Consider the following 19935-nt stretch of genomic DNA (forward strand, 5'->3'; position numbering starts at 1 on the left):
GTGAACAGCAGTATTGTCCTTGAAGCCCTTAAGTGCTTTTACAAGAATATTTCTGCTTGAGTCTAACTTCTGATTAAACCAACTATTCATGTTCCTCAAGTTTCTGAGTGCTTCTCTCATTTGACAGCAGAGAGTAGGAGCAGATGGGTTTCATTAGATGTCCCAAACCTTTATCTTTTAATCACCTGCCTCACACAATCTAAGGGGGGAAAAGGGCAGACATATGAGAAATCTCCTCCTTTCTGCTTCTCTCTCTCTCCAGTTCTCTGCAAAGCATCTGCTAAGACCTCATTCATCACTGTGAAAGCTGCGAATGGATAGCTGTGTAATACCCCAAGGTCTTGTCTGCTGTGGTGGTATAGTGCCTAACCTCTCCCCTATTAAAGAAAAGGCTATAAGTACTTTTGTCAACCTGTCAGCAAGCACTTCTCTCTCAATACTGTTTGCTCAAACCTCACCCCCACTATCTCACAATGTCAGCTTTCTGAAAATGTTTTCATTTTGAAGAAAGTCCTAGATGTAGTTCTCATAAGCATGTATTCCTTATTTCGTTTGTCAGTGCACAGCCACATATAGAATATACATTTGTGTGCATGTGCCTATTTATGTGTATATATACCTATGCATCTCACAAAATGTGAAAAAGGTGATCTTCTGTGTCCTTCAGGTTTAAAAAATATCAGTGTTGCCCACTAGATTTAAATTTTGACCATAGGTTTAAGAGAGTCTTCAATTAAACTACAACCTCCCTGCTCTGTTTTTGTTTCAATGAAAAGCGGTCCACAGAATCCTTCAGAAATAAGAAATAATATTCTCATTGGACTGCTGAAGAGTAAGAGTTTAATTCTTTCCAGAAGAGTCTTCCCATATTCTACTACTGTTTTCTGATGAATGCTAATTTAGGATTCTCATACTAACTCACATTTAACATTAATCATGGTTTTCCACCCCAAAAAACACCAAGATTGATGGCTGATTAAAATAGGTGTCTGAAAGTTTCTCTGATTTAAGGCAAAATATAGTACAGCTCCCTTACTTTTTAGCCAGTTTTTATCTAGCTAAGTTTCTTTTTGAGCTTTTTTTTTCTTTCTTCCTTGTTTTAAATCTTCTGTCCATGCCAGGAATACTCTCATCTGACTGTGAAAGAATCAAATCTTGCAAGCTTTCAGTATTTCCATAGTTAATTTTATAAATAAGTAACAATTTCTGCGTATATACAACATGATCAATTTCATAAGATCAAACAATAAATTTGAATGTAAACAGCATTTAAGAACTAATAATTAATATAAATAGTGCTTAAGCACTACTTAGATGACTAATTGCATTGTCTCTAAGGATTGCACTCAACTTCCACTGAAGTTACATGAAAAGATATATTCTTTCTTTCCAGATATTTTTAAATTAAAAAATAAAAATAAAAAATAAATATTAAGGAGAATCCAAAATGTAATCTGAAAATCTTCTTGATTTGATGGAGATATGTGTATTGAGAATGAATCAAACTTTCTGTCTGCATTGTGCTGACTTGTTCCATAATTAGTCAGAGTCACTAAACTTGTGGAGAAGAAGATTTAAATTCCTAATGTGAACTTAAATCCACTTTTTTTTGTTTCTTTTCATTTTTCCCTGCAATATTAAACACATCTTTAAATGGAACAAAGTAGTGTGAATGCACAACAAAAAAAAAATGTTTAATATAAAAATGATATATGCAATAACTGATTCATACCAAGAGAAAGGATACCTGCCTTCAAGATACAGTTTATTCCTCAAGCAATTAATGAACCATTTTTTGTGATATAGCTGTGTGAGCAGCTCAGCTTCATTATCTATTTTTATAGACATGCTCAAAGCTGACATATTTATACCCCACAGGTATTCCTGGTGATATATATTAACAGCAGAGATTAAAAGTAGTGGTTTGGTTTTGTTTTGTTTTGTTTTGTGAAGAAACTTGGCAAAGAATTCATACCTACAGCTGCTGTGTTACCTTGACTGCCAGGTAAAAGACAAAGAACAGTGAGGCCAAAGTAGAAAATGAAGATAAGAAAAGAGAAGGCAATTCAGCACTACTATAAAATTAAATTGACTAGAATGTTTTTAAAATATGGTAATTAGATTTCTTAGCCACTGGAAAGGATGGAGTTTGATTTTAGCTAGGTGAATCAATAACATTTCAGATTAACTATCTCTGATAAGCATTTAATTTCTGATTAATAAGAAAGTTATTTCATGTTAAAAAAATAATACTAGTAGAGTATTTAAAAAAGAGGGATAACAGTTATGTGTGTGCTGACTAATTTCCCACAAAGCAATATTTCATAAAATTTTTAGGCTGTTAGCTTAGCATCACCACCTAACTGAAGGCATTTAATGCTTTATATTTATTAAGGTGAGTACTATGAATAAAAGCCAATGAATTGCTAGAATTCCTAATAACGTGTTTATTGGTACACAGTGGCATACATAGTAAACAAGGAATATTTCTCATTAATTTTAATATACTGAACTGTAGCCTGCTTTTTAACCTGTCTGCAATAAGTTGCACTTCTTTATGTTTTCTGTACCACTTTAGAATGCCTTTACTTCATAGTGCCTCTAATAGAATTCCTTCTGACATTTCAAACAGCAAAATATCTTCAAAGCATCTTGGTAAAAATCTCCATTTATCTTCCTTCCCCTGCCCAAAATTTTGGACAAAAATGATTTTAAATCATTTATTTTAAACTCAAACTATTTCTCTACCACCCCTGCCACCTGCAGTATCCCTGTTTTACTGCCTTTGAAAAAGCTGGAACAAAAGCTTAGGAAAGTTATAAGAAACAACTACCTGGTCATAGCTGAATGAGCTGAATGTGTGAACTGTATATCTATAATTCATCTTATTTCCTGTCCTTGTTGGATAATTAAGTCATTTTAAAAGGTGTTATTCATTGACCATAAGAACCAAGTGTATCTGGTGAAAATTTAGGAAGGCAGAACAGTCTAATCTACTGTGACCTTCTCAGGTGTTTCCATATTGTACTCCAGTTAGTTACCCATCTAGAACCTGCAAGGCTGAAGTCTCCAAAGTGAAGCAGCAAACTAACATAATATTCTGAGGCAAAGCAGAGTTACTGCATGTACTTCCTTCATTACACTCCCTTGGAGGGTATTGAACTTTGAAATTGATTTAAAACCCTTTTATGCTTCTATGGAAAACAACCTCTGTGTGCTCTTGGTTCTATCCTCATAGCATTTGAATCTCTGTAATGATTTTGCTTTTATAGGAATCAGATTTTCAAGATACTATATAAGATGAATACTTTGATATAAGCCATGGGTTTGCTACAGAGTGTCCTGTGCTTTCTGAGCAAAAATTGGATAGTCAAAAATTACTGGGATAAAATTAGAACTGCAAAGCTGAACTGGTGACCAAATGTAAAGCAGTCAGTTTTTTGTTTTGTTTTGTTTTTGTTTTTGTTTTTGTTTTTGTTTTTGTTTTAATCTTTTTTCTTTTCTCATGTGTCTTAAAGGTTTGTGCTTATTTTGGTATCTCCAGAACAAAATGGAAGGAAAATAACACCTTATGCCAAAACCTACCTTTATACAATATCCATCTTGAATTGTTCTTCATAGAATGCCTAAGAAAGACCTGGGAGTGATGCTGGACAGTTGGCTGAATATGAGCCAGCAGTGTGCTCAGGTGGCCAAGAAGGCCAACGGCAACCTGGCTTGTATCAGAAAAAGTGTGACCAGCAGGGCTAGGGAGGTGATCGTCCCCCTGTACTCGGCTCTGGTGAGGCCGCACCTCGAGTACTGTGTTCAGTTTTGGGCCCCTCGCTACAAGAAGGACATCGAGGTGCTTGAGCGGGTCCAGAGAAGGGCGACAAAGCTGGTGAGGGGCCTGGAGAACAAGTCCTACAAGGAGCGGCTGAAGGAGCTGGGATTGTTCAGCCTGGAGAAGAGGAGGCTCAGGGGTGACCTTATTGCTCTCTACAGATACCTCAAAGGAGGCTGTAGTGAGGTGGGGGTTGGCCTGTTCTCCCACGTGCCTGGTGACAGGACGAGGGGGAATGGGCTTAAGTTGCACCAGGGGAGTTTTAGGTTAGATGTTAGGAAGAACTTCTTTACTGAAAGGGTTGTTAGACACTGGGACAGGCTGCCCAGGGAAGTGGTGGAGTCACCATCCCTGGAAGTCTTTAAAAGACGCTTAGATATAGAGCTTAGGGATATGGTTTAGTGGGGACTGTTAGCGTTAGGTCAGAGGTTGGACTCGATGATCTTGAGGTCTCTTCCAACCTAGAAATTCTGTGATTCTGTGATTCTGTGAAATGTGATCAAAAGTTACACAATCATGAAGTCATTAAAATGCTATGTAGGAAAAAATAGTGCAAGTTACTTCAGCTTCTTATGGTTAATACCAATAAATAAGAAAGAAGGTGAGTTAAGTGACCATCAAACAGGGGAAGGTACACATATGCAAGGTACTGGTTTTGGTTTTCTGTTCTCCTTTCTGACGAGTGAAGGTAAAACAGCATCCTCCGATTAGGAATAGCTGAAGACAGCAGACAAAAGCACTGCAGTGGACCTGCACCTTTCGAAACAACTTAAGCAGACAGACAGCCCTAATTTTTTTTTTTTTTTGTAAGACAAAAGACCAGCACTTAATCAAATTTTTCTTGGTAATGTATGACGTAACTAAAGTGTACCCAGTCTCTGGAGCACCTTCTAGAACAACTTTTCCCACCCTGAATCTCACCTGCTTGTTTCTCATGGAGCTTTCATCCAGCAAGATGGCTTACTAAGAATTGCTGCACTCTGGATTTGAGCTTTAGTCACAGATACCAGCTTTTGCTAATAAGCATCTGCAGGGTTGTATGCAGGACTTTCACAGTTTCCGTATATCTCTAATTCCTGACAAATAGTTTTTGTACTTTGCAGCTAATCTGACTTCTGTTTTTTTCCTAATGAAGTAAGAAATAAACAGTATTGTAACTATGAATGAAAACTGCTGCCTATTACACTTCGCCTCCAATTCAAAGCAAGACCAACAGTGTTGAAAATGACAGTACATATGCTATGAGCATTTGAATTTTCAACAGCCTGTGCTTAATTCGATATAATTGATACCTGCCTAAGATAGAAGCTTGCAAGTACTCTTTATGAGACACAGAAATAGATAAAGAACTAGTGTAAGAAATAGAAAACAGACAATGCTGGTAAGTGAAACCATGTCCACTCTGAGGGAAGCATTAAGTGTGTCCCACATGGATTAAGACTCAGATCTCTACTGCCTTTTATCTGTATAACTGATCTGGACAGTAGGATTAAGTTTAAGTGGTTACATTTGCTGATGCTGATTGGAGAGCAGCAAACACAAAGATAGCTGCCAGAGATACTCAGGAGGTAGAAATGTGCAATCTGGGCTACAAATTGACATACAGTGTTTACTTGTTCCAAATAGCCTGATTCAGAATTCACTCTGGTTTTACTCTGATACAATGCCATTCATTCACTAGAATTACTTCTAAGTTATCCTCATCATTTCTAATACACACAACAAAGGTTTGTACGTTTAGCATAGCATGAATCTAGCTTTTTTCTGGAAGGAACAAACATCTTCAAATCAAAAAAAAAAAAACAACACAACAATAATACACATCACTTAAGGTAAGAAATATCTTAATTGACATTGATTATTAATTAACTTAATGATATCTTAATTGACAGTAAGAATCTGTTACCCTAAGAAACTGTAATATGCAAAACTGGATGTGCTGCCACACTTTTATTTCCCTCTTTCCCCCATATCTATCCATTCACAGGACCAGTAAGTCTCAGAAGAATAGTTTAAGATAGCATCAGGTGACCCCTTGATAAGTCATAACAGTTATTATGAGCTCTAACACCAGCATATTATACTTAGGTATGAAGATAAAAAATAAATAAAAAATAAAAATTTTACAGCTGCCTCTTTTGGAGGCCCATGACACTGAATTCTTCTGTGCTGGGAGACAGATTTGCAAATATTTTATGTCACTGAAGTTCCAGAAACAAAATAGTTTGTATCAGGACCTTCTATTGCATGAAACAGATTAATTTGTGGAGAAAATCCAGCTAAATTATAAAAAGTTTATAGAGAGGCAGTTAGCCCAAAATTTAATTCAGCTCAAAGTAGGTACAGTACCCGCTGGAATTAGTGTTACAACAGTGAAAATTTCTGAACAGCTAAATTGAAGCTTTCTGTGAGTCATCAAACAGGAAAGTTTTAAAGAGATCTGGACTAGTAGTAGTATTTCAGGGTTTAAAAAATATTTATATGATAAAACACATAATTATATACATTCCATCATTCTTCCAGAAACTTGCCAAGGACAACATTTATCAGTAATCTAGGATGGCATTCCCTGGATTTTCCTAAAAAATTACAGCTATAAATGACAAAAGATCAAGTAACCTTCCTTAAAAAAAAATTGCAACTATCCCTTTCTTGAAGTATTTTTACATGGTAATTGCTGTATGATTTCTGAAAAAGGCTTAAGCAGTCTTTGAATGAACTAACTCAGGTATTATGATAGAGTTTAGCTGCATTAATATGGAGATCTCTCTAGAATAATATGATCAACTATAAGTAGATGTGTAAAAAGACTATGTCCATATGGTGGTATGCTATGCCATGTTGATACACAACTGCACTATTGGCAATTGGAGTAGTACACAATCCAGGACATTTTTCTGAAACATATGCTATGGTCCCAGCAAAAGTTATGGGGTTAGCAATACTACTACAGGAAAAGGTTCTGTAGAATATTCCATGAACTGTAATCATAAAACAAATCTTGTGTTACCTTGTGTGGCTGGATGAATCATCATAAGCAATAGCTTGAGTTGATCGATCTGTTTTGCTTCTGTTCTCTGAAGGAAAAATGATAGGTACATTTCTGTCAGAGATACCAAACAATTCACAAATACTAAATTTATTTAAAGTTATCTCTGGAAAAGATTTATACATTTTTATAAATTAGGAGAACTGAAGCAATATAAAATCTCTTTTACAGTTAACCACATACACACATGCACACACACAAAACAACCAACACAAAACAAATCAGAAAATACAGGAGGTGTATACTCAACTTGTGTTTCTGTGTATTGTGAAAAATGAGATGGTTTAGGGATGTCGTGTGGAATGAGAAGAGTATAATCTCCTAAACATACCAACATAATGAATTCTGCAGTTTTGTAGTTAAGTTTTAAAGGAAATATCTGAAATACCTGTTTTTTTTAGCTACAACTGGTCATCACTAACAGGAATCTCATTGCAAAAACTATAATAAACATTCCAACCAAAAATGGATGAAATTTCATAGTCTCAGCTTATCTTTGTAATATGTGCAGTTGTATATAGTAATAGTATGTCATACTCAAACATTTCCAAAAGCTGCATATACTGTCTTCTAAACCCTGCAGTTTACTTATGTGACTTTTCTAGGAAAATGTAGGTTAAAGATGGATCACAGAAACAGTCTACAAGGTTTTGATGTATGACAGGCATGTCTTTCCTCATAACCCTGCCTAAGGCCTTACGGACTGCAAAGTGCCCTACTGGGATGATGGTGTGGATTGTTTGCTTTTCTTCTTTTCTAACACGGTGACTGTGTAAGAGAAAAACAACCCCAAAGAAGATCAATAGATCACATTCTAGGAAATGAAACTATCTCAAAAATGAGCCTGTAAATGAGCCTGTAAATTCTATATATGCAGTGGATAGAAACAAATCAAATGAACTTGGTCTGAATGCCATTCTGTTAAAATTTAATTGTGAGGAAAGCATAAAGTCACTGCTACAGCTGAGGAAGACGAAGAAGTTGACAGACAAGAAGCAGAAGGTTAGGTGGATAGAATAAGGACTTGGAAGGTGAGGTGGATGGGGAATTTAGACTTTAGTTCACTGTATTAAGGAGAGATTTCTGACTAATGGAGGAGATTTTGTAAGGAGATGCTGCATTTCAGAAACTGATTTAAAATCAGACAAATCTTTAAAATTGTTCTGCCCTTAAAAACATTGAAATATTAAAAATAAAACAATAATTTGTATTATTGATATTTGGATTTTTTAAAGTGATTATTTCTATTGAGAGGAAAAAAAAAATCTTCTTTTCTAAGATTGCTAAGTATCTTTATTGGGAAAATAATTCTCTCCTTTAAGGATTAATGCATTTATTGTCTGTCTTGTCACAAACATCAAAAAAGCATGACAAAGAGGTCATTTCTCTGTTATGAAATAAATTTATATATGATATAAAGTTATATGTGTGTGTCTTAAGTATATGACAGACATGAAAATATTGGATAACCAAGTAAAAGATTTTTGTATAGCCATGGTGTGTAGAAAAGCAGTAAACTTAAATATATCTGTAGCATACAAACATGTCAATGACAGATAGTTTACCACATTCTTATAGCCAATTTACAGCAATCCTAACAGTGAAAGTGAATAGTAAGCAGATGAGGGCACTCCCCCTGCCAGCTGCAGAGAGCACACTGTAGAAAAGGGGTGTTACGCCACATCTCTTCCAAAATCTGTCATTCATTTGAAATGTAGCCTGGTGCTGACAATGAACCATTCTCTACAGCATTTCTTTAGAAGGGTTCTTTATTTTATTTTTCCCCAATTGCTGCTTTGTTTACAGTAGCAATGGAACACAACTCCAAGTTATTTTTTTTTTTGTGCTTTTCCTAACTAAAAGAATGGTGAAATTTTTTGGTTATTTTTTTTTTGCCTCAGCTGGAAGAAAAAAAAAAAAAGTCTACCCAGACAATTAGAACAGTTTGGTCTTAGAAAAGTAATGGAAAGTAATATAAAACGTTGTACCTGGCCATGAATAATGCTATTTACCAAGACCCCTTTGGAACTTCCACTGCATTTTTGCTCTTGAAAGTTCTTATTTATTTTCACAGTTGGTTATGAAAACTGTCACTCAGTAATGCTACTTTTGCAATTGTGGCCTTTGGGACCACTATACTGCATTAGAGCAGGAAAATATGTCTCAGAAAATAAAAATCTCCTACTACTTATACCAGGAGAACATAAAAGAGTAAAATGAACATGAAAAGTAGTTACAGACCTCTCAGAAATCAGTAGTTACAGACCTCTCAGATTTTGGCTATCTCCCCCCAAGAGAGGAGAAAAAAGGGGTTTATTTTAGGGCTAACTCTGAGAAGAACTCCTATCATACCTTTTAAGTAGAAATCCTTTCAGAGACCCACCTCAAAGTAGAAATCCTTCTAGAACCCACCTCAAACTCCCAATTTAAAATTTCACTTTTACTGTCTAAAATAGAGCCAGTAAAGGCTGCAGAATTTTACCCATGGAAATCTGAAAACAATATTTTAGAATAAAATATTTATTAAAATACTAAGAGATTGTATGCTATTAGGTATAATGGAACAAATGCAGTGCAGAGTTCTTTAAATGAACACTAATTTTCATCAGAACACTATATTCCTGACTGAATTCCATTTTCAGGGAAAAATAATCTGTATTTTTCCTAAAATCTTTACTTAAGTTAAAATTGTCCAGCTTCCACTCTACTCTTCTTCTGCTCCTTTTCTGTGAAAGATTCTTTAAGATTTTTAATTCTGTGTCATTTTCCTTCAAAGTTTCCAATACTCAAATATAACAAAGACTTTACATAATATTTTGTAGATATTTAGTACCATAAAATTAGGAATTAGTTAGGCTTGAGAGACAATAAAGGAGAGAAGGGAAAGGAGAAAAAGCTGAGATGTCGATGTCCTTTGAGAAAGTGCTGTTAACATTGCAATCTTATGTTATCAGGCTTAGTGTTTTTCTGTTCTCAGTGTAGTTTTTTTTCAGTCTCCCTTGGCCAACGTAGAATAATACTTTGAGCAAAATAATGCAGAACATCTTGAAACATAACAAATCTAATAAAATGACTTTTGATACAAACAATCTTAAAGTTGGATAATAATGATAAATGCTTTGGAGACTGTAAAAACATTCAAATTACTGGACATAAAGATACAACTAACATAATAGAGTTTCAAAACTAAATCTCATTTACTTTTGTATTTGTTCTTCATAAAAATTACAATAATAGCTGTTTTCAAATGTAACTGATTATTTTGCATATGTTACTCCAATATGATTTTCTGTTATTTAACATTTTTCCTTCTATTGGCTTAAATTACCCATGGCAAATGCTTCAAAGCAGACTCAAACAAGACTTCTGTGTTTGAAGGCTGGCAGAGAATATATACACACATATATACATATGACTCTGGAGGCTTAAATGTCTTCTTGCCATCTCCCAGACACTGGAGTACTGGAATACACTCTGACCCGTCTCTGTGATTTTGTAGTCTGTCCAGGAATGTGTCAACAACAACAGCAAAAAAATAATAAAATAAAATAAAATAAAATAAAATAAAATAAAATAAAATAAAATAAAATAAAATAAAATAAAATAAAATAAAATAAATAAATAAAATAAAATTCTAACTGCATTAGAAATCAAGTAGCTTGTTATCATGTAGTATATCTAGTATCAAGTGCACTCCATTCTCAAAAAGAAGGTTTGTGTTTTCATAAGGGCAGAAGTTATTTGGCTGTTCTGTTGAATTCTGTTGGAAACTTTTCTTGCCATGTTGCAAGTACTATCTAAAACAGATTCACGCACTGTATTTGGATGCAGAGATGTTTTCTGGAGACAGAACCATGTTGAACAATTCACGTTATCACAAATGCACAACTATATTTCTTTGACCCACAGAGGGTGAAGATTTTTGAAATCCTCTCTGAAAAAAATATGCTTGGGGATAGGAACTAGGTCTTGTGGTTTTACTTTAACATATTTTACAGGGAGTTTTGGGTCTAATGTGCTCAAGAGCCTCGACTGACTTCAAAAGATCTCAATTTCCATTTATTTTTATAACTAGTAGCTATAGTTTCAAAAGCACGCAGTGCTCAACAGCTACTATAAGCGGGATGCCATGTGAGAGCACAGACTATGTACAGTTCTTTTCAAAATATGTTTATAAGTGAGATGAATTTTTAACATAGCCAAACTTTATATGCTTTGGTTGTCTGCCATGTGTGAGTACAAGGAAACACACATTGCTTACCTCTGTTGCAAAAGTTTTGTTTAGAAGTATCTGAAAAGTGTTCTTGAAACCTGATGATTAGATGATGTTATAAATACCAAGTATTATTATTTTGCTGGCCAAGAAGAAACACACAAGCATGCAGAATCCATTAGGTGAGTATGGATTTCCCTTACACTTCATTTAAAAGTCAAGCATATTTAGACATACAGAGCAACAGAATAGACCATGTTGCATAAGAGGAGAACAGAGAATCCATTTTTAAAGCAAAATTCATAACCAGAACATTTTCATCTTCCAAAGAAAGCTTACACAACTCCTTTTTTTGGAGCCACTACTTATTTTGACTTGTTGGAAGTCTTTAGAAAGTCTTGTGTTGTACTTATAGGAGGCACCATACTATCAGATATAGCTTTGCTTTTCACTCAGTGTAACTTGAAATTAGATGTAAAGATAGTCTCAAATGAAAGAAAAGTAGGAAAGGAAGGAAAACATCAAGCATATATTTAAAATTTACTAATATAGTTTTCAAGATTATTGTCAGATCAGTAACAAAATGAATAAAAGAAATATCTAAATCAACTTTTTAAAACAGTTACAATGGATTCAAACATTTACACGTGCTTTTGAAAACAAAAGTTCAGATCATATCCACAAAACCAAGTACTTGTATAAGAAAAGGAAAGAATAAATCCTTAGAAATTTTATCACTTGCCCATTCTAGATTCTCACTTATATTTCAAGACAGTATGAGCATTAAATTGTTCTTAGGTAGCACTGAAAGGAAAATACCAATGTTTTGTAAGCACTAAAACTAAGGAAGGAAGGGGTTCTAGATAAAAAGCCATAAATCAAACCAGGTATGCATGGCTAATACATGAACAATACATTAGATATAGATATAATGATACATGCGGTTGTTTTGTGCAACAAAATTGTGTGATGTTTTAATTTTAATAAGGCAATGGACATTTAGAACTGGGGCAAGTATATAAATTTGACCAACAGGTTTATAGCCTCTTGCATACCATGTAGCTCCTCTGTGCTACTGTAGGGGTTTGGAAAGAGAAACTTCCCAGAAGGAGAAGTGAGTAAGTTCTCCAAAGTGTATAAAAATGGGGCAGAGGGGGGATCAGGTATTGAATCCAAGTTAAAAGTTGAAAGGCAATGAGCCATGTGAACAAGAGGAGTTCAGAACCCAGAGGTTTTTCCAAGTCTGAAAAAGCTGTCTGTGGACACAGCTGCTGGTAGCTCAGGGAATCATGACACTACTAGATAATTTATTCAAGCCTCAACCTAACTCTTATTCTAATAGCACATAGTACAGCAAGGTACTGAAGTTCAAGTGTCTGCTGCTTTAAGGCCTTTGGTTTCGAGCATTTGTACTATCAATATGCATGAAGGCATCAATAGGTATGGTGGTCTTGTAGTATCTAATGTATGGACACAAAAGAATTAGAAGTTAGTCAAGCAGGGTCATCCTCCTTCATGGGACAGATACCTTGGAAAAGACTTTCTGAGTCCAGTCATCTGCTGTCCGGACATTTATGGCAGCATTATAGCACTAAAATCAGATAAATAATTGTTGTCTTTGAGGCAACATGAGTTTTTTGCTTTTCTAGCCATGAACACATGAATTTCCTTGCAACGCAGTATTTGATGTAAGTTGAGACTGGGTAAGTTTGGAAGTGAATTTTTGTCTTTTTATATCCACAAAACTGTTCTGATGAGATTTTCTGCCTATTCTTACAGTAAGATTTCCAGATAAAATAGAATGAAATGCCAAACTTCAGGAAGTTTTGCAAAACTTCACCATGTTTTGTTCATCCCTAGATCTTGCTTAGGGTCAATCCGATCCAGGAGAATCCTGACAGCCTAAGTTGTAATTGGTCAAGGTATCCTGATGGAAGGTCAGTTATATATTTTCTTTTCTTGGTTTCACAAATCTAATCAGAATGTATAACTTCAGATTTTAGCCTGTTAAGAGATTGCTCTATACTGAGGACAGTATGCAATGCCCAGGCTATACAGGATCCTGGTCCAAGACAGAAAATACAGTTCACTACTTCATCACAGTTGCGTTAGATAAAGCATCAAGTAGGGAAACAAAAACAAAAAACAAAAACGAAATAAAAATAAAAATAAAAATAAAAATAAAAATAAAAATAAAAATAAAAATAAAAATAAAACATTGACATAAGAAAGGATCTTAAGGATCTTTCTTCAACCCACTAGACCAGTCTAGTGGAAGAATAAGGATTTAGCTCACATCCCCATTGTTCTGTACACAAACAAAACAACATGTGACAATATTTCAAAGGAATTATGCTCTTATTTCTATTTTGTGTGTGGGTGTTATTTGCAGCGTAAACCCACATTAAGAAAGGATTCATTGGACTCGTCAGAGGAAAAACTGAATAGTCTTTGTTTTACAGAAGGTCAAATCAAATGATCCATGTTTAATTTCTTATGTGACATTCATTCATACACATTGATATGCATATGTTTGTCATTCATGGAAATCGGGGAACAACTGTTATAAAATCTACTGAACTAGAACTTAATGAATTAACCTTAAATACAATTAACCTACCTAACTTCCTTATCAGTTATGCTTCTCCTTCCGTTCTGAAAATTATCAAAACCCTGCTGTATAATGTGACCTTTCAGCTTTGCATCCAACCACTGCTTATAGAGTTGGGTGGAAGTATTTTGAAGTTCAGACAAAAAGGGTTAAAGACCGCCTTCCACCAGCTGTTCAAAACATAATATAAATGTTAAAGGAAAAAGACTTTTCCTTTAGGAAGGGAAGGAAAGGGAAGGGGAAGGGAAGGAGAAGGGAAGGGAAGGGAAGGAGAAGGGAAGGAGAAGGTAAGGGGAAGGGAAGGGAAGGGGAAGGGAAGGGGAAGGGAAGGTAAGGGAATGGAGGGGAAGGGGAAGGGAAGGGGAAGGGGAAGGGGAAGGGGAAGGGGAAGGGGAAGGGGAAGGGGAAGGGAAGGGAAGGGAAGGGAAGGGAAGGGAAGGGAAGGGAAGGGAAGGGAAGGGAAGGGAAGGGAAGGGAAGGGAAGGGAAGGGAAGGGAAGGGAAGGGAAGGGAAGGGAAGGGAAGGGAAGGGAAGGGAAGGGAAGGGAAGGGAAGGGAAGGGAAGGGAAGGGAAGGGAAGGGAAGGGAAGGGAAGGGAAGGGAAGGGAAGGGAAGGGAAGGGAAGGGCGCCTTCTATATTGACTTCTAATATGACTACATTGTATCATTTTTTACTCTTAATAAGTTAATTCCTTAACATGATATGATTGAGTTTAACCACTTTAATGACTTAACCCTAACCATCAATATTTCACATAGGGAAATGGTAAATTTTCCAGATGAAAGAAAAAAAAAAGACTTTCAAAAGGTTGATGTGTAATGGTAGAAAAATACATTGATCTCACGAAAGTGATTTTTCTCGTTAATGTTTCTGAATGGATTTTTTTTTTCAGGGCTTGTTTTGTTTTGTTTTACTTCTGTTTGTTTTGTTTCTTCCACAGATATGTCAGGCATCTGAGCTCTTAAGTCAACATATACAGAAAGTTAAAATTTGCAAAATTACTAAATCCTATTTTCTAAATTGTTTAGATACAATTGTGAATTGCAGAACTTAACATGATTAAAAGGTGAACTGTAGTGTATTATACTGGAAATACAGAATATTGCCATACAACTGTTACTACTGATATAGCAACTATTTCTCGTCAGTAAATAAAACACCTTGAGCAAGGATTCAGTGAACAGAGGGGCAAGAAAAGGATATTATTACACATGCATGGCATATGTGATTTGTCTGACATTTACTACAAATCAGGATACACTAGGGTCTTACCAGTTTGAGTATAGGTGTACATGCTCATACAGGGTTTTTTTTTTTTAAGGAAAAGTGAAAGAAACACCCTACAGATGTTCCCAAGGAAAAGGGAAACCCAAAATTGAATTGCATGAGCTCAAAGCCAAGAGATTACTGAAAAGCCAATATTGCTATTGAAGCAATAGCACACTAAGACTCTAAAAGTAATCTAGGAAGTCAGAACTAGCCTGGAGAATAACAGCTAAATTCTCAGTGGTGGGTGCTTCACAGAGGGTGTGCACAGAGATGTGTGTCAAAAAATCACAAGACTGAAAAGCTGTGTCTGAATTCTGACCAAATCAGATGGCTAAAGGAGCCTGGGGATATGATGGTTGGAATATCTGATGGCACTCTGCTGAAAGGAAAAGGGAGGCATTAGGTCAGATGTGATCACAGCTAAACTCACCAGCTAAGGAGACAGAAATCCTTCCCTGCCTGTCATCAGAGAACTGCATCTGTTTCTCTAAATGATATACGAGACCTCATTATGTAGAAGGAACCTCTGCCTCAGAAGCTGAACACAGCACAAGGGAGCCAAGGAGGATGAGGTGTTCCTAAGGAACAAGCTCAGCCATAGGGGCAGAGAGACAGCACTTGTGGATTCAGCAGAGAGTGTTTTTCAATTGTTGTTCTAATGCTCTTTGTTTCTAAATCTTTTTTATGTTTGTCTCCAGTCATGTCAGCACAAAGGATTTTCTTTTGATCTGATTTACATTCTAGCCAAGGTACAACTGACTGTAAGCAGAGTCAAAGAAACTAGATGAATAAACATGGGTGACTCCTCTCCTGTCTCATTTAGAAGACATGTATGCTAAATTTCAAACACATTGTTCAGCTCAAAGAGGGCTCTCAAGGGAAAGTTTTTTGTATTTTTATTTTTATTTTTTTAAGTTGCCTTTCTTATTTCTTTCTAGATCACATGAAATTAAGGTTATGAGCCCTCCACTCCTGTGACTCCTGTGATGGTCCCTCAAACCATTGATACAAGGCTGTTTTTTCTTGTGCATAGGAATGATGATTATGAATAGTGCTTCCTGTCTGGGGGAATAATTAAACTCTAGGCATTCTGACCAGAATGAAGCTTTCCTAGCTTTTCTGGGAATATCTACAAAGCAGATATTTATCAGCAACCCATGGTGATGATTCTCTTCCTCATTGCACCCAAATGATTCCTTCTCCCTGTAGAAGCATTTACACCCACAAACCCAGTGGCTTCATGTTTATTAGATGAAATGTAACTGTTTGGATTTTTCTCAGAGTAGGAGGGTTGATTTTTGATCAAGATCTTGACTAGTATATTCAAAATTACTAGGGAAAAGAGAAGCACATGACTAGTATTTAGTTAGCTTATAGACACTCCTTTTATTTTATATTCTTTTTTTATTTCTGTGCTATTAGCTGGACAGCCAGGCACACACTACTGGTGTGGTTCAGTAATTATGAATTTAATTCAAGTGTTCTGAAATGGAAAATTTCAAAGACAAAAATCCCATTATTTTTGCATTTTATTTTATTATTATTTTTAATTGCTATAGATGTATTTCATATTCTAGGGCGAGGTGGGTGTTAAAAAACTTAAGTAATACAGTATCTATTACTGGAAAACTTGTTTGTATAACTTCACCATAGTATGGCTGGTATGAATGATCATGCACATGACATCAATCCTCAACATCTAAGAAAGAATACAGAACCCCAACTGTAGGTATCTACATTAAATCTAGTGCAATAATGACAATTTAATTGCAGAAGTTCTTCAAAATGATTTATCCTTTCCACATCTGTTAAAACATCTTAGAGATGTTTCTTCAGTTTGCAAAAAATCAAGTTTTCCATGCATATACAACCTACTCCTAAAACAGTTAATTGTGTACTTTATATTTTACATAATTCAAATGTTTAATGATTTTTTTTGTTTGTTTGCATGTTTGTTTGTTTTTCATGTTGATCCTAAACAGTATTCTAGCTTGATAGAATTTTTAGATACATATTCTAATGTAACATTACTTTTATTATTTAATCTACTGAAAAAATTTAAAAGCAGTTACAACAGTTAGCTTTAGCAGTTAACTTTTTAGATTTAACTAGTTTAGATTTAACTAGTTAGATTTAACTAGTTAACTAGTTCATTTTTTAGACTGTTGATTATTTAAAACCCCAATATTTCCCCTGAAACAAAATCCAAAAAAAATCCATTCGCTATGTTCACATGCATTTCATGTTGCTGTTTTACATACATGTTTGGTTTATTTTATAAAGCCAGGAGGTTGTAGTCATGTCTGAAAGCAAGATCTAATGAAGATAATATATATTCATCATTTAGACGAATTTATTGGACTTGGCACATAGTCCCTTCTCCCTTTTAATATTTAACTAGAGGTTATGTTCACCAAATCCACTTCAATCTAGTCTGCAGATAGGAAAAGGCAAACCCAGAAACCATTCAGGTGGAATAAACTTCCCCTTCCAATTTGCTCCTGTTTTTATATAGGGAGGTCATGTTAGGTAGAATCCTAACAGGTGACGCAGATGCTTGCTCTAACCATGGTGATTCTCTGGTGCTTTCCCTAGCTCCAACAGACATGCTGTTACATTAGAATCTTTGTAAAATGTTTTGAAAGCACCAGGTGTAAAGACATGCATGTGTCTGTCTTTATACTGTAATTGAAATTGCACTGCAATAAATAAATCCTTTTTTTTTCCTTTCAAATAATTACAAGCAACAATAGATTTGTAAACCCAACATTGTACCTGTTGTTGTTGATTTTTTTTTCTTTTTTGTTCTCTTTTTCTTTTCTTTACCCCATAAACAGAACGCTATGCATCCCATTGTCCCTCATAATTACCTTGAGGATATTATACCTTGAAAGAATCTAAGAAAGCCTGTCTTGAGACCAGAAAAAAAAAAAAAATACTGTTCATGCACTACAAGCAAAACGTTAAATGCTTTAATTGTGGAAAAACATTTTATTTTTTCCTAGGCACTGGGTGCCTATACTTACTGTCATTGCACCTTTTTCTTGCAGCTAAACAGCTAGCAAACAATATTAACAACCTTTATTAGATCATATTAGATCATTTGCTACAGCACTTGGATGTACGCAAGTTGATGGGGCCAGATGGGATCCACCCGAGGATACTGAGAGAACTGGCGGAGGAGCTGGCCAAGCCGCTTACCATCATTTATCAACAGTCCTGGCTATCGGGCTTTTCAGGCCTACACCTAGTTGACTGGCAACTAGCAAACGTGACGCCCATCTACAAGAAGGTCCGGAGGGCAGACCCCGGAAACTATAGGCCTGTCAGTTTGACCTCAGTGCAAGGGAAACTCATGGAGCAGATTATCTTGAGAGTCATCACGCGGCACTTGCAGGGCAATCAGGCGATCAGGCCCAGTCAGCATGGGTTTATGGAAGGCAGATCCTGCTTGACGAACCTGATCTCCTTCTATGACAAAGTGACGTGCTTGGTGGATGAGGGAAAGGCTGTGGATGTGGTCTGCCTTGACTTCAGCAAGGCTTTTGACACCATTTCCCACAGAATTCTCCTCAAGAAACTGTCTGCTTGTGGTTTAGACTAGTGTACGCTTCATTGGGTTAAAAACTGGCTGAATAGCCGGGCTCAGTACTGGGGGCAGTCCTCTTTAATATCTTCATTGATGTTCTGGACAAGGGCATTGAGTGCGCCCTCAGTAAGTTCGCAGACGACACCAAGTTAGGTGCGTGTGTCGATCTGCTCAAGGGTAGGAAGGCTCTGCAGGAGGATCTGGATAGGCTGCACCGATGGGCTGAGGTCAACTGTATGAAGTTCAACAAGGCCAAGTGCCGGTTCCTGCACCTGGGGCACAATAACCCCAAACAGTGCTACAGGCTGGGAGATGAGTGGTTGAAAAGCTGCCTGGCAGAGAAGGACCTGGGAGTATTGGTTGATAGTTGAATATGAGCCAGCTGTGTGCTCAGGTGGCCAAGAAGGCCAACAGCATCCTGGCTTGCATAAGAAGTAGTGTGATCAGCAGGTCTAGGGAAGTGATTGTTCCCCTGTACTTGGTTCTGGTGAGGCTGTACCTCGAGTACTGTGTTCAGTTTTGGGCCCCTCGCTACAAGAAGGACATGGAGGTGCTTGAGTGGGTCCAGAGAAGGGTGACAAATCTGGTGAAGGGTCTGGAGAACAAGTCCTACGAGGAGCGGCTGAAGGAGCTGGGATTGTTCAGCCTGGAGAGGAAGAGGCTCAGGGGTGACCTTATTGCTCTTTATAAGTACATTAAAGGAGGCTGTAGAGAGGTGGGGGTTGGTCTATTCTCCCATGTGCCTAGTGACAGGACAAAGGGGAATGGGCTAAAGTTGCAACCGGGGTGTTTTAGGTTGGATATTAGGAAGAACTTCTTTCCCAAGAGGATTGTTAGGCATTGGAATGGGCTGCCGAGGATAGTGGTGGAGTCACCATCCCTGGAGGTCTTTAAAAGACATTTAGATGTTGAACTTAGTGATATGGTTTAGTGGAGGACTTGTTAGTGTTAGGTCCGAGGTTGGACTCAGTGATCTTGAGGTCTCTTCCAACCTAGACAATTCTGTGATTCTGTGATATCCAAGAGTGTGTGAAAAATATGAAAAATAGTCCAAATGTGAAAAATAGTCAAAAAGACAGAACAAGGCTGAATTTTGGCAACGTACTACCTGCGCAACAAAAACTTTTAACACTCAGGTTGTGCTTTGCTGAACATGAATCTGGTAAGCATCACGCAGGTCTGTTTGTGGAAAGCAGAAATGCTTTGAGCATCAGCAGTGACTTAAAAAGCTTTCTCTGTGCAAGAGAGTACACATAATTTTACTGACAAAGCTGCTTTGATTCTACACTGATGTTTGTCAGATCCTGCACTGTTTAACTCTCACAGCCTAACAGAGCAACTTAAAGGATTCTGTCAATCTGTAGGGTTCCACAAATTGATA

General features: G+C 36.4%; 2 long non-coding RNA genes across 3 annotated transcripts in view; both read right to left on the bottom strand.

Moving 5' to 3' along the window:
- LOC137857010 (uncharacterized) overlaps nucleotides 1-7155 on the bottom strand; it is a 35395-nt gene extending 28240 nt beyond the window's left edge. The window contains exon 1 of one of the 2 annotated variants that reach the window (XR_011096924.1): nucleotides 6834-7155. This is a non-coding gene — a long non-coding RNA (uncharacterized lncRNA). The remainder of the gene's footprint in view (nucleotides 1-6833) is intronic. The other variant, XR_011096923.1, reaches the window with a different exon arrangement.
- LOC137857015 (uncharacterized) overlaps nucleotides 1-19935 on the bottom strand; it is a 345336-nt gene that overhangs the window by 227246 nt on the left and 98155 nt on the right. The gene's annotated exons all lie outside the window — the stretch shown is intronic.

The sequence above is a fragment of the Anas acuta genome, chromosome 5 (genome assembly GCF_963932015.1).
Source record: "Anas acuta chromosome 5, bAnaAcu1.1, whole genome shotgun sequence".
In the NCBI taxonomy this organism is placed as follows: domain Eukaryota; kingdom Metazoa; phylum Chordata; class Aves; order Anseriformes; family Anatidae; genus Anas; species Anas acuta.